This window comes from Macaca mulatta, chromosome 9 (genome assembly GCF_049350105.2).
Source record: "Macaca mulatta isolate MMU2019108-1 chromosome 9, T2T-MMU8v2.0, whole genome shotgun sequence".
In the NCBI taxonomy this organism is placed as follows: Eukaryota; Metazoa; Chordata; class Mammalia; order Primates; family Cercopithecidae; genus Macaca; species Macaca mulatta.
Window position 1 is genome coordinate 51826097 of NC_133414.1, and position 14272 is coordinate 51840368.

The 14272-nt window shown below is 38.6% G+C and overlaps 1 long non-coding RNA gene across 1 annotated transcript in view; it reads left to right on the forward strand.

The window, feature by feature from the left end:
• Window positions 1-14272, forward strand: part of LOC144331005 (uncharacterized) — a 32943-nt gene that overhangs the window by 9106 nt on the left and 9565 nt on the right. The window contains exon 4 of the long non-coding RNA XR_013397802.1: window positions 6072-6150. This is a non-coding gene — a long non-coding RNA (uncharacterized LOC144331005). The remainder of the gene's footprint in view (window positions 1-6071; window positions 6151-14272) is intronic.

Consider the following 14272-nt stretch of genomic DNA (forward strand, 5'->3'; position numbering starts at 1 on the left):
TATTACTGGTTCATTGTAAAGGATATATTTCAGAAACAGCCAATGAAAGAGATGTACACATGCTGGGCTTCTGCCTGTATTCTCAGCACTTTGGGAGACCGAAGCAGGAGCATCGCTTAAGCTCAAGAGTTTAAGACCAGGCTGGGCAACACTGTGAAACCTCATCTCTACAAATTTTTTTTTTTCTAAAATAGCCTGGTGCGGTGACATGTGCCTACACTTGTAGTTACTCAGGAGGTTGAGGTGAAAGGATGGCTTGAACTAGGGAGGCATACTGGTTGCAGTGATCCACGATTGTGCCACTCTAACCTGGGAGACAGAGCCAGACCCTGTCTCAAAAAAAAAAAAAAAAAAAAAAAAAAAGGGAAATAGATGCACAGGGCAGGGTATGTGGGAAGGGGCACAGAGCTTCCATGCCCTCTATTGGGCATGTTACCTCTTAGTATCCCCTTTGTGTTCAGCAACCCAGACATTCTCCAAACCCTGTTGTTTAGGGTGTTTATGAAGGCTTCATTATGCAGGCATGATTGATGAAATCAGTTGACTGTTGGTGATTAAGTCAATCTTCAGCCACTGTTTCTTTCTGGAGCTCAGTAGGTGAGGCTGACAGTTCCAAGCCTCTAATCACATGGTTTGCTCTTCTGGCAACCAGCCCTCCTCCTGAAGCTGTCTAGGAGCTTTCAGTCACCCAGTCATCTCAGTAACATCATCAAATGCATTCTTACTATGGTGGAGATCCCAAAGGTCTTAGAGGTTCTTGTGTTAGAAACCTGGGACTAAGACCAAATATTGAAACAGAAGATGCTCCTATCACCTTTATCACTGAGAAGTTTATGAGAACTTTAGAAGCTCTGTGCCGGGATAAGGGCAGAAACCAAATGTGTATTTCTTTTCTTTTTCTTTTTGGACAGAGTGTCTCTCTTTCACCTATACTGGAGTGTAATGATGCAGTCATATCTATCTGCAGCCTCAACCACCTGGGCTCAAACAATTCTTCCGCCTCAGCCTTTGAAGTATTTGGGACTACAGGTGCACACCATCCTTGCTCAGCTAATTTTTGTATTTTTTTTGTAGAGATGGGATCTTGTTACGTTGCCAAGGCTGGTCTCGATCTCCCGGGCTAAAGCGACCCTTTTACCTCAGCCTCTCAAGTAGCTGAAAATACAGATGCATACCACCATGCCCAGCTAATTTTTTCTTTTCTTATTTCTTTTTGGTTTTGTTGTTTAGTTGGGGAACTTGCTATGTTTCCCAGGTTGGTCTTGAACTCCTGGCCTCAAGCCTTTCCCCGCTTTGACCTCTTAAACTGTTGGAATTATGGGTGTGAGCCACGACTACTGTGTCTAGCAGTTACAAGGGTTTTTATAAGAGAAAGAGGGAGGTAAGAGAGTCAGAATTGGAGGAGATGTGATGATGGAAGCAGAGGTCAGAGAAGGAGATTTGAATATGCTTCGCTTCTGGCTTTGAAGATGCAGTTAGGGGCCATGAGCCAATTGAATGGGGGTGGCTTTTAGAAGCTGGGAAAGGCAAGGGAACACATCCTCTCTGGAGCCTCCAGAAGGAATGCAGTCCTGCTGACACCTTGGCTTTAGCCTTAATTGACCTATTTTGGACTTCTGGCTCCCAGAACTGTTAGGTGGTAGATTTGTGGTGTATTAAGGCACTCAATGTAGGGCAGTTTGTAACAGCTGCAAGAAGAAATGAACATGAACCCAGGGGTGGTGGCCCACACCTATAATTCCAGGTATTTAGGAAGCTGAGGCAGGAGGATTGCTTTGGCCCAGGAGTTCAAGACAAGCCTGGGTAGCATAGTGATGCCGTACATATTTTTTTAAAAAATTAACAGGTGTGGTGGCGTGCACCTGTAGTCTTAGCTATTAGAGAGGCTGAGGCAGGACGATTGCTTCACCTATGAGTTCGAGGTCTCAGTTGTGATCATGCCATGGCACACCAGCCTGAGTGACACAGCGAGATTTTGTGGGGGGGGAAAAAAAGGAGTGAGCATGGCAGGAATGGGTACAGATGGCAATATTAAATAGAGTGGCCAGGGTCGCCCTAAGTGAAAATTGAGCAAAGACTTGAAGTAGGGGAAGCAGCTGGCCAAGGTGCTGAGGTAGGAACATTGTAGGCAGAAACAACAGGATAAAGTTGCTAGAAGGGAACTCCGTGATGTGTCTGAAGCTCAGGAAAGAGACCAGTGGGGCCGAGTGGGGGGAGTGGGAGGGGAAGAGAAGTAGGGGAGGAGGCCAGGGAGTTGTTGGGCTGAGATCAGTAAAGATTGTGTAAGCCCTGGGAGGCTATTGCTGGGGCTTTGACTTTTACTCTGACTGGGATGGGAACTGCGGGAGGTTCTGAGCAGAGAGGCAACGTGATCTTTCTTCTGATTTAAAAACATCCCTTGGCTGCTGAGTTGAGAAAGATTGTGGGGAGATTTGGGTAGAAACAGGAGTCCTGAATGTGGCAACATCCAGGCAGGAGATAACGTGTTTCTGACCAGGGTCATGGCAATGGTGAGAGATGGTTGAATTTTTTTTTTTTTTAATTTTTTTGAGACAGAGTCTCTTTCTGTTGCCCAGGCTGGAGTACAGTGGCGTGATCTCAGCTTACTGCAACCTATGCCTCCCAGGTTCAAGCGATTCTCCCGCCTCAGCCTCCCAAGTAGCTGGGAGTACAGGCGCCTGCTAGCCCACCTGGCTAATTTTTGCATTTTTAGTAGAGATGGGGTTTCACCATATTGATCAGGCTGGTCTTGAATTCCTGACCTTGTGATCCGCCCGCCTCAGCCTCTGAAAGTGCTGGGATTATAGGTGTGAGCCACCGTGCCCGGTCCTGAGAGATGGTTGATTCTTGTTGAAATACTAAGTAATAATAATAAGAATAATAAAAAACAGTACTGGCTTTCGCAATTATATGAAGTATGGGATGCTAGATTAAAGAAACCTCAACTCAGGCTGATGCAGTGGCTTATGCCTGTAGTGTCAGCACTTTGGGAGGCAGAGATGGGAGAATTGTTTTAAGTCCGGGAGTTTGAGACCACCCTTGGCAACATAGCAAGATTTCTCTACACAAATAAAAATTAATAACATGTAATTATCCAGGCATGGTGGTATGTGTCTGTAGAATCAGTTACTGCAGTTGTCGAGGTGGGCAGATCTCTTGGTGGGAGTTTTGCAACCAGCTTGGGCAACATAGCAAGGTCTCTCTCTCCACCAAAAAAAAAAAAAAAAAATAGCCGGGAGTTGTGATGCTCACTTGTAGTCCTAGCTATGGTGAGGCTGAGGCAGGAGGATCCCCTGAGACTAGGAGATCAAGGCTGCAGTTAGCTATGAGTGCACGACTGCATTCCAGCCAGAGTGACAGAGTGAAACTCTGTCTCAAAATGCAAAGTAAAAAATCTCAAGTCGGACCAGTTCCTTTTTGACCATGCAGCCTTTTCAACCCCATAGCTGCGTGACTGGGTTTGTGTTGCTGGAGATGAGGAGACCTGTGCCTAGTTGTTGCCTGTCTAATCAGTTTATTTTTAAATGTATTAGTGAAATTTATTTCATACTTTATGTCCTCATATTGTGTGGTTTTTTGAATTCTCCTTTGAATAGCTTGTAACTATTCAAACATCTTATTGGTTCCATAATTTTTTTCTAACTCGCTTCTTAAAAATCAGAATTGATACTAGACTACCTACTCAGTTTTTATTAATGAGGAGATGGAGTTGTTTGCACGCTTTACCTAAGATTAGTGTCATATTAGCCAAATCAAATCAATACTTGAGCAAATGCAAAATTAGAGCTTCTTCAGCATGGAACTCTCTCATGATTCTTGAAGATGCCATTTTCTTTTTTAGTCTTTAGTAAAGAGCTGCTATCATTTCAGACCCCTTACTATTTAGGCACTTAGGAATTTTTCACTGGAATTCATGTAAAGAAAGACCATGGGCGTTTCTAATGAATTTAACATTCATCATTTAACTTCATGACTCATCCCTAGGGCTTTAGTTTTACTAATGAATTTTTCAGATACTACTCAGCTAGCAACTGAGCCTAACCAGGAACACACCCTCAACCATTTAGTGGTCTTTTTTTTTTTCTTTCTTTATTCCTCCTGAAAGTCAGTTACTCTCAGAAGGTGGTGAAAACTTGCATGTCTTTTGTTTTTTTTCCTAGAGACAAGCTCTTGCTCTCTCACTCAGGCTGCAGTGCAGTGGCTTGATCATGCCTCACTGCAGCTGGAAACCCTTGGGCTCAAACAATCCCCCAACCTCAGCCTCCCAAATAGCTGGGACTACAGACGTTTGCCCCTATGCCCAGCTAATTTCTTTGTTTTTTATTGTTGAGATGGGATCTTGCTATGCTGCCGAGGATGGTGTCAAACTCCTGGCCTCAAGTGATCTCTCTGCCTCAGCTTCCCAAAGTGCTGGAATTGTATACAGGCCTGAGCCACCTGTGTTCAACCCCCATTTTCTTTTCTGTTTTTTTTTTTTAGATGGAGTCTAGCTCAGTTGCCCAGGCTGGTGTGCAGTGGTGCCATCTCGGCTCACTGCAACCTCCACCTCCCTGTTTTAAGCAATTCCCCTGCCTGTTAATATGAAGGCCGCCATGGCTGATGCCAACCAGTTCTGTCCCTGTATGTCCAAGCACCAGACTTCCTTACTGACCCTTTGCAATTTCAGACCCTCCATCAGCCTCCTGTATCCTGCTGGAGATTTTGGAGCGTCTCAGCATCTCTGGGGCTGCTCGCATGCATCAGGGAGGGAAAGGCAACAAAGCCCACAGAGACCCTTGCAAGCATCTCAGGATCTCCCAGTGGGATCCTCTTTTCCCCAGCTCATTCCTTCAAATTCTGCTGACTCCCTTACTTCTTCCTCCAGCTCAGCACTTACCTGGAGTTGCCCCAAAGGTGACCACAGGGGAATTTTCACAAGGGACTTCCCCAGACTGTTCTGAGATAAAGGGGGTTAGGATTACAAAGAAGTAAACTCTAAACCCTGGTATCATGATCCCAAACATTTCTTAAGGGATGTACCCACAGTGGGCACTGCAGCTCATCTTATTGGGAGAAAAGGAGACCAAGGATGCTTTTTGTAGATATGTCTGCAGTGAGGGGTCTGGTTATGCAGTTTATAGTAGAGCTTAAGGAATCTGTTCCAGGACCAGGGATACTTTCTTTTAAGTGTTTCGAATTACAACCTAAACACAACACCTTTACTGATGTCTGTGAATGGTCAGGGCCCTGGCTTGGGTTCAGGTCTGCAGGGGAAAGCATGCAGGTGTCCAGGCCACGGAATAACAGAGCAGTCAAGTGTCTGTGTATTCTTGGTCAGAACATACGGAAAATGTGAAGAAACTGCGGAATCCTACTCTATCCTTTCTAGTAAGAATTGATATTAGGAAGTACAAGTCATTTGATTATGTTTTTCTTTTTAAAAAATTGTTTTGTGCAATTTGATTTTCTGTACATATATATTGATTTAAAGGAGTGAGAGACTTTCTAATTTCTAAAAAAATACACTTGGAAATTTGAGGGGATTACATTGAATCTGTAAATCAATTTATAGGGTATTGTTATCCGAAGAATATTAAGTATTTTTAAAATTATTGTAGGTATACATAAGTATGGGTTACATGGGATGTTTTGATACAGGCATACAGTGCATAATAATCACTCACATCCTGGAGGGTAGGGTATCCATCCCCTCAAACATGTGTCCTTTGTCTTAGAAACAGACCATCCTTGAACATAAGATGACTTCCAGTTATTTTCAGTTTATCTTTGATTTCTTTCAGCATTACAAATTGTGTAAAATTCCTGTACCTCTCTTAAATTTTTTCTCTTAATGTTTTTTATTGATACCATTATAAATGGAATTGTTTATTTTATTTTTAATTGTTGGTTGCTTTTATATAAACCATAATCTACTTTGGCATGCCAGTTTTCTGTCTTGTAACATGGATAAATTTGTGTATTAATTCTACTCATATTTTAGTGAATCCCTTTTTTTACAGAAAATTATTTCATTTGCAATAATGACAGTTCTATTTTTATTTTAAATCTGGACAATTTTTTTTCTGTTGTAGAATTTCCCTGGCTAATACCTCCAGTACACTGCTGAGTAGAGTGGTTAAAGTGGAAATTCTTGCCTTCTCAAACTTTCAGGTAAAGAGGCTCAAGTCTGTCACCGTTAAGTATGATGTTAGTTATAGGTTTTTCATAGATACCTCTTAGTGGGTCTCAAAATCTTATTCTATCAGTAGTTTGCTGGGGGTTTTGTCAGGAATGGATGCTTGATTTTTGTAACTTTCTCTGTGCCTATTTACAGGATCATTTTTTGTTCTTTACTAGTATTGGGCATTATCTTGATTGAATTTTAGATATTAAGTCACAACTGCATTTGCAAAACAATCACATTTGGTCTTGGTGTATATTCACATTTTATGTGCCTGGATTTAGCTTGCTAATGTTTTCTGAGGATGTATGTGTCTATATGAATATGGCATATTTGCCTACAGTCCTTCTATTATACTTGTGTCTGGCCTTAGTATTACAGTAATACTGGGCTCTAGAATTAATTGGAAAGTGTTTCCTCTTCTTCATTTTTTGGAAGTATTTTCTGCTGAAGAATTAGCATGAATTATTTATTGAATATTGGTAGAATGTTTTACATAGGTTATTTTGCCCTGGACTTTTCTTTGTGAAAGTATTTTAAATTAATATTTCTGCTTTACTTGAGTGACAATTCATAATACATAAATGTATATTTTATATTATACTTTTCAGTTTACTTTTATAATTTGTACATCCAAGATACTGATTTCTCGACTGGGTGCAGTGGCTCACACCTGTAATCCCAGCACTTTGGGAGGCCGAGGCGGGTGGATCACAAGGTCAGGAGATTGAGACCATCTTGGCTAACACGGTGAAACCCCGCCTCTACTAAAAATACAAAACATTAGCCAGGTGCAGTGGCAGGCACCTGTAGTCCCAGCTACAGGTGAGGCTGGGAGGCTGAGGCTGGAGAATGGCCTGAACCTGGAATGTGGAGCTTGCAGTGAGCCCAGATCGCGCCACTGCACTCCAGCCTGTGCGACAGAGCGAGACTGTCTCAAAAAAAAAAAAAAAAAAAATTTCTAATTCGTAATATTCTATGAGTAATAGATTTTCTAGGCTGTTAACATGAAAAAATCAGAAATAATATAGAGTGAGGCTTCAGCCCAATCAATGAATGACCCAAAGTCTATTGTAGAATGGATCATTGAAATACAATTTTATCCTTAATGTTTACATTTATTGTGGAGGAAAATAAGGCAGTGATTCTAAAGGAAATTAGTAAAAATACCATTTAACTTTGGATTTTCTCAAGGGGGCAGACAAAGTAGACTTTCTAATTTTTATTGATAATTATATAAGACATAAACAGTTTTTAATTAGAACAAACAATATGCCATTTGAAGAATAGTATGAAGATGATAGTTTGATTAATAATTTTGATTAGTATTTGCTTACTATATACAAATATGTTGGGCAAGATTGTAAGCCATTAAACACACACATATATATATAGACATATATAATTGTTTGAAATAAGGAAACCACAGACTCATGACCAGTGAAAAACTGACATATTTTCAACCTTAGTAACTTTCAAACTATCATAAAATTTTACCATTTTGATTTATATTAACTAAATATACATAAAACTATGAAAGAACTTTATTAGAAAGTTTGACTAGTCATGGAGATCAATGTGTTTCACAATTAAAAAGTAACCAAAGACACACATTATTATCAAATACCAAACCAAAGCATTTAAGAAAAGATTACGACTAAAAGATGCTATGGAATTTGTCACAGCAGAAATACAACAGAGCACACTTCTAGGCAATGTGATACCTTAATAGATACTATCAATTAATGTGTAAACACAGGCCAGTGTGCTCATCATTACATGAAAAAAATTTAGAACTGGTAAACTAAGGAAGTTTGCAGGATACTGTATCAATGTAAAGAAAATCAGTTGCATTTTTATCCTCCAACAACAAATACCTGGGAAAAATCAAGAAGACAGTTACATTTACCATAACATCAAAAAGAATAAAGTATTAGGTTGGTAATGGCAAAAACCACAATTACATTTGCACCAACCTAATACTTAGGAATAAATATAATAAAGAATGTAAAAGATTTGTGCAACACAAACTGTAAAATATTAATGGAGGCAATTATCGAAAAGACACATTTAAAAATACTTAGTGTTCATGGATCAGAAAAATTAATACTAAAACATTCATACTACTCAAATTGGTGTATTATTTAAAGCAGTTTCTATCCGAATTCCAATGGCATTTTCAACAAAAATTTAAAAAAATCTACAGTTTGTGTGATATTATAAAAGACTCAAAACAATATTAAGCAAGAGGGACAAAGCTAGAAGCATTACACTGCCTGATTTCAAGCTATATAGCAAAGGTGTAGTCATCAAAACTGCAAAATATTGGCATAAACACAAACAAATAGACCACTGGAACAGAATAGGGAGCTCAGCTATATGTATCCATCTGTATACAGTCAATGAATTTTCAACAAAGGCATACAGATACACAATGGAAAAAGAATAAACTCTTCAATAAATGGTGTCGGGAAAATGAGATATCCACATACAAAAACAAATTGCACCCAACCTTTACAGCATACATAAAATTAATTTAAAATATATTAAAGATGTAGACATTGGACTTGAAACCAAAAATCTTCTAGAAGACAACACTGAGGAAAATTCTTTGGCATTGGTCCTAGCAGTAAATTTTTGTATTTGACGCCAAAAGCACAGGAAAAAAGTGGGACTACATCAAACTAAAAAGTCTACTGCATGGTGAAAGACAGTCAGTGTCATTAAAAGGCTATTTACAGAATTGGAGAAAAATACTTGTACGCCAAATATCAGATAAAGGATTAGTATTCAAAATCTGCAAGAAACTCATGAAACTTAACCCCCCAAAATAAAAGTAACAATAAAAAGTGACACTTTTTTAAAAAAAGCAGCCAAAAACTAAATGTTATTCTTTTAAAGAAGCCATTAGTAATTATGAGAAAAATGCAAATCAAAACCACAATGAGATCTCATTCAAACAAATATTAAGGTGATATTTATCAAAAATTCAAAAGAAAGCAAATGTTGTCAAGAATGTAGAGAAAAGGGACCTTTGTACACTATCATTGGGAATGTAAATGGTAAAGCCATTATAGAAAACAGCATGGAGGTTCATCAAATAATAAAAAATAAAACCGTCATATGATTCATCAATCTCACATCTAAGTAAATATCCAAGGAACGTAAAATTGCTATATTGAAGAGATATCTTCACTCCTATGTTTATTGAAGCGTTATTAACAATAGATAAGATATGAAGACAACCTAAATGTCCATTAACACAGAAGTTAATAAACAGAATATTACGTAGTTGAGCATGGTGGCTCAAACCTGTAATCTCAGTGCTTTGGGATGCTGAGGGAGTAGGATTACTTGAGGCCAGAAGTTCAAGATCAACTTGGGTAACATAGCAAGACCATGTCTTACAAATTAGCTAGGCATGGTGGTGTACCCCTGTGGTCCTTGCTAGTTCGGAGGCTGAGATGGGAGAATAATTTGAACCCAGAATTCAGAGGTTACTGTGAGCTATAATGACGCCACTGCACTCCAGCCTGTTGTTGTATCTTAACAACAACCAAAAGGAAATTTAACATATATGTATGTGCATGTGTGCACATGTGTGTATGTGTGTGTCACAATTCAGTCCTTGAAAAAAAACTTGCCATTTGCAACCACATGGATCATCTTGAGGTCATTAGGCTAAGTGAAATAAGTCAGACACAGAAAGAAGAACACTGCATTATCTCAATTATATGTGGAGTCTGGAAAAGGGTTTGAATTATAGTTACAGACACTAGAATGCTAGTGACCAAGGGCTGTATCTTGGGGGAATCAGATACTGATCAAATGGTACAAACCTGTTTTATAATATGAATAAGGACTGAGGACCTTATTCATGGAGGCTATAGTTAATGTATAAGTAAATTTCATTAATAAAGAAGATCTCAAGTATTTACATGTAAATTTTATTTTAAACCCATTAAAATAAGTTATAGATTAAATGTAAACTCCAAATTGACATATTATTTCCAGTCAGGGATGTTCTAATGAACAAGCATAGTATAAAAGCTAAAATTGGATATTTAGCTAAAGTGTCTTTCATAAATAAGAGTAAATTAAATTTTTTCAGAAGTAAAAACTTTGAGAGATTTGATTGCCGATAGAAAATTGTTAAGAGTATACTTCGAGAGAAACATTTTCTGCTACCAAGATAAAATGAAAATAAAAGTGTAATAGACTTGACATGGAAATGTCTACCCATGGTAGACATTGAACTAAAGAAATTACGTGGTTTTTGGATGCATCCGTTTTGAAATCAGATAAATATTAATAAAAGTGTGATTCCATGCATTTTATTAAGTAAGGTAAAAAGAATTCCAAGGCTACTTGAACAATTTATGGGATAAGACTAGTATTTAGAAATGTTTTCCATTGCTAACTTGTTAAAACTTTATAGCACTTTGCATATTTTGGAGAATGTCAGCTATCCTTTTATCAGCTAATTTGTACCAGTGGAGCAACAGTGGCATAGACATTGCCCACCAGGTTCCACACACTCAGGATGACTGGGTTATATGTCCACAGTAGGGTTGAAGAGGATGATATGATGAGGTCCTCTCAGAACACAAAGTAGCTCACTAACAGCAGGATGGTCTGAATGGCCCTTTTCTTTGGGAAGGCTCTTGGAGAGATGCTGGTGCTGTGAAGGTGCTGGGATTGCCTCGGATGCTGGGACAAAAGGATCACCATGTGTGTGATTGAATGCAGTGTAATTTCTATAATGAAGACATCCCCGGATAATGTCAGAGTGAAAAAAGGACTTCATTAGAGAAAGTGAACAGTATTTGCTGACCTTAAGTAGACTGGTATGCATCACGTTAGAAGCCACGTGAAGAATATTACGTTACTACCGAAAGACAAATTGACCAAAAAAAAAAAAAAAAAAAAAAACAGTGATAATGTTATTTGTGAATTTCTTTACAAAATAACATTTGTTTAAGCCTTGCCAACCAGCATTTGCTGGGGCTGATGATTCTGGCTTGGTGTACACTCGGGAGACAGGTGTTAGAGATACATAGGCCCATCCTCACTCTGCTAATGTAGAACAAGGACTTAGATTTGAACTCATTCCCTAAGTGCAGTGATTCAAGCATATCTGGAGACCAAGCATCCACTACAGTGAGGAACATGAATGAAGGCCAAGTGATAGCTGATCAGGTCATGGTACTTAGATTTGTGATCCTGAAGGAATGTGAAGATGTTGAAGAAAAGAAGGTGTTGGGTGAAAGTTCAATGGAAGCTTGGGGGAAAAACAAGGTATTTTTAAGCATAACAGAAGCAGAAAGTGTGTTAGTCTTAATAACAAAGAAAACGTATTTCGTATATCTGGGAAAAACAGTAGATCTCTCATTATCAATGTTCTTTAGTGTTCCAAATGATCACCATCCTTATTTTAATTTTACCTGCTTCATGGTTAACTCTGATTATCTCATATACATTCTGGATAATGCAGCCTCCTCACTCATTTCCACATCAAATAATACACATATAAAACATCAACACATCCACAGTCATGCTGCATAGAGTGTACAATTCTGAAACTTTTGTTGTACCATCTGGGTTTCAAACATTTTAATGTCAAAGCTCATTTTTCTGTGTAGCTTCTGCCTAGTGGATTGTATATTCTCAGAACTTGTCAACAAAATATAATTCCCAATAATCCAGCCTTCAAAATTACTACAACACAATGTCACATTTCCTAATGTGTCCCTGTGGGCTCCGTATGGGTGATTTGTGGTGTTCTTTGTATATGTTCCTTAGTGGATTTTAGTTTTCAGAATTGAACTAGATCAAAATTACTTTCGGAGTCAGAAAAATCTTGCTTCTTTTAGAGAAACATGGGAGAACTGCTCTGTCCTCCAGAGGATACCTCTGTGACACAGAACATGAGATACAGGGAGGAAAATGTAGGTTGCTTATTACCTCTGCTTCCATCAATTTGTCCAGGTACATTTATTGAGAACAGAAAGATATGTTCATTCCAACCACTGTGAGTGTTGTTGTGTCTTTTAGTGAGTCTGTGCCTCTGTATTCTTAGAAAATGCCTCACATTTCCCACGCCCTTAGGTTTGACAGGAAGGCTAGAGAGAATGGGAGTTGCCTATGTCCCTTCACTCACATGAAGGGCTCAAGTGGTCTGAAATTGAATATTTCTCTTCTTCCCAACTGAATACTACAGCAGTTTGGTGATGGGTATTTCCCTTACCTCAGGTCATATAAACTCTGACAAAACCCCAGGAGGTTAGGCTTTGCTAAAACAGTTTAATGATGGCAGAGCTTGGTAAGAACAGAATGCTCTGAGTGGCTTTTAGTAGGGTACATTTCCCTTCCCTATGCCAGAAAGATAAGATTTTTCTGTTTCTCCTGTGAGAATCTGGTAAGGCTTCTGAAAATAAAACTCTCAAAAGTGAGGAGGAACTAAGACTGGCCTCCATGGAGATTTTCACTCTCAAACTTGTCCACTCTCAGCTTCAGCAATTCCTCAATTACATTGTAGGTTTTCTACCATAGTACTAATTGCTACTGAAGTTTTTTCTTATGGGTTTCTCTTTTGGTGAGTTGTCATTATCTTTATTTGTATGTCTTTCTATACAATTTGGGGGCAGATGGTTAGTTTATGACCTCATTTTTTCCTTCTATAATTTTTTTTTGAGACGGAGTCTCACTCTGTCACCCAGGCTGGCGTGCAGTGGCATGATCATGGCTCACTGCAACCTTCACCTCCCAGCATGAGAAGCAATTCTCATGCTTCAACCTCCCGAGTAGCTGGGATTACAGGTGCCTACCACCATGCCCGGCTAAGTTTTGAATTTTTAGTAGAGATGGGGTTTTACCATGTTGGCCAGACAAGTGTCAAACACCCGACCACAGGTGATCTGCCCACCTCAGTCTCCCAAATTGCTGGGATTACAGGCATGAGCCGCTGCGCCTGGCCTTTAATTTTGTTTTTAGTTGACACAATACTTTAACGTATCGTTGGAGCATAACGTGAGCATTAGATACATGTTTACGTATGTAATAAATTATGGGATTTATCATGTCTGATATCTCATTTTATTATTTCTTTGTGGTGAGAACATTCAAAATTCTCTTTTCTAGCCATTTGAAATATTTAATACAAAATCGTTCACCATAGTCACTCTACTGTGCACTTGAATATATTCCTCCTACTTAACTGTAACTTATTGCCCATTGACCATTTTCTCCTCGTTTTGCACTCTTACACACCCTAATTTCTAGTAACCACCATTCTACTCTCTACTTCGATGATATCAACTTTATTAGATTCTGTATATTAGTGACAATGTGAAGTATTTATTTTTTTATGCCTGGTGTGTTTCACTTAATGTTCTCCAGGTTCATCGTGTTGCTGCAAAGGACAGAAGTTTATCTTTTTTAATGACTGAATACTATTTCATTGTGTGTGTGTGCACGTGTATATATATATATGTATATATCACATTTGTAAAATCCTTGTATCTATTGAAGAACATCAGATTATTCCATGTCTTTGCTATGGTAAATAGTACTGCAATGGACATAAGTATGCATGTGTCTTTACAGTCGAATGATTTGTATTTTTGGAGTGTATACCAAAAAATTGGATTGCTGGGTCAAATGGAAGTTTGGTTTTAAATTCTTTGAGAAATCTTCAGACTGCTTTCAGCAGTGGTTGGAAAAATTTACATTCCCACTGGCAGTGTATAAGGTTTTTCTGTTCACCACCCACCACCATCTATTATTCTTTGCCTTTTTAATATGGCTGTTGTGACTGATGTGAGATGGTCTCTCGTGACTTCGATTTGCATTTTTTTAATAACTGATATTGAGTATTTTTATATGCTTGTTGGATGCATGTGTGTCTTTTGGGAAGTGTATGTTAATGTTCTTTTTTCATTTTTAAGCAAGGTTGTTTTTTGCTTGTTGAGTTACGTTCCTTTATCGATTGTAGCTATTAAACCTTTGCTGGATAAGTAAGTTTTTTCTCTCATTCTGTAGGTTGTGTGTTTACTGTTTGTAGTTTTTCTTGCTGTACAGAAGCTCTTTAGCTTAATTAGGTCTCACTTGTCA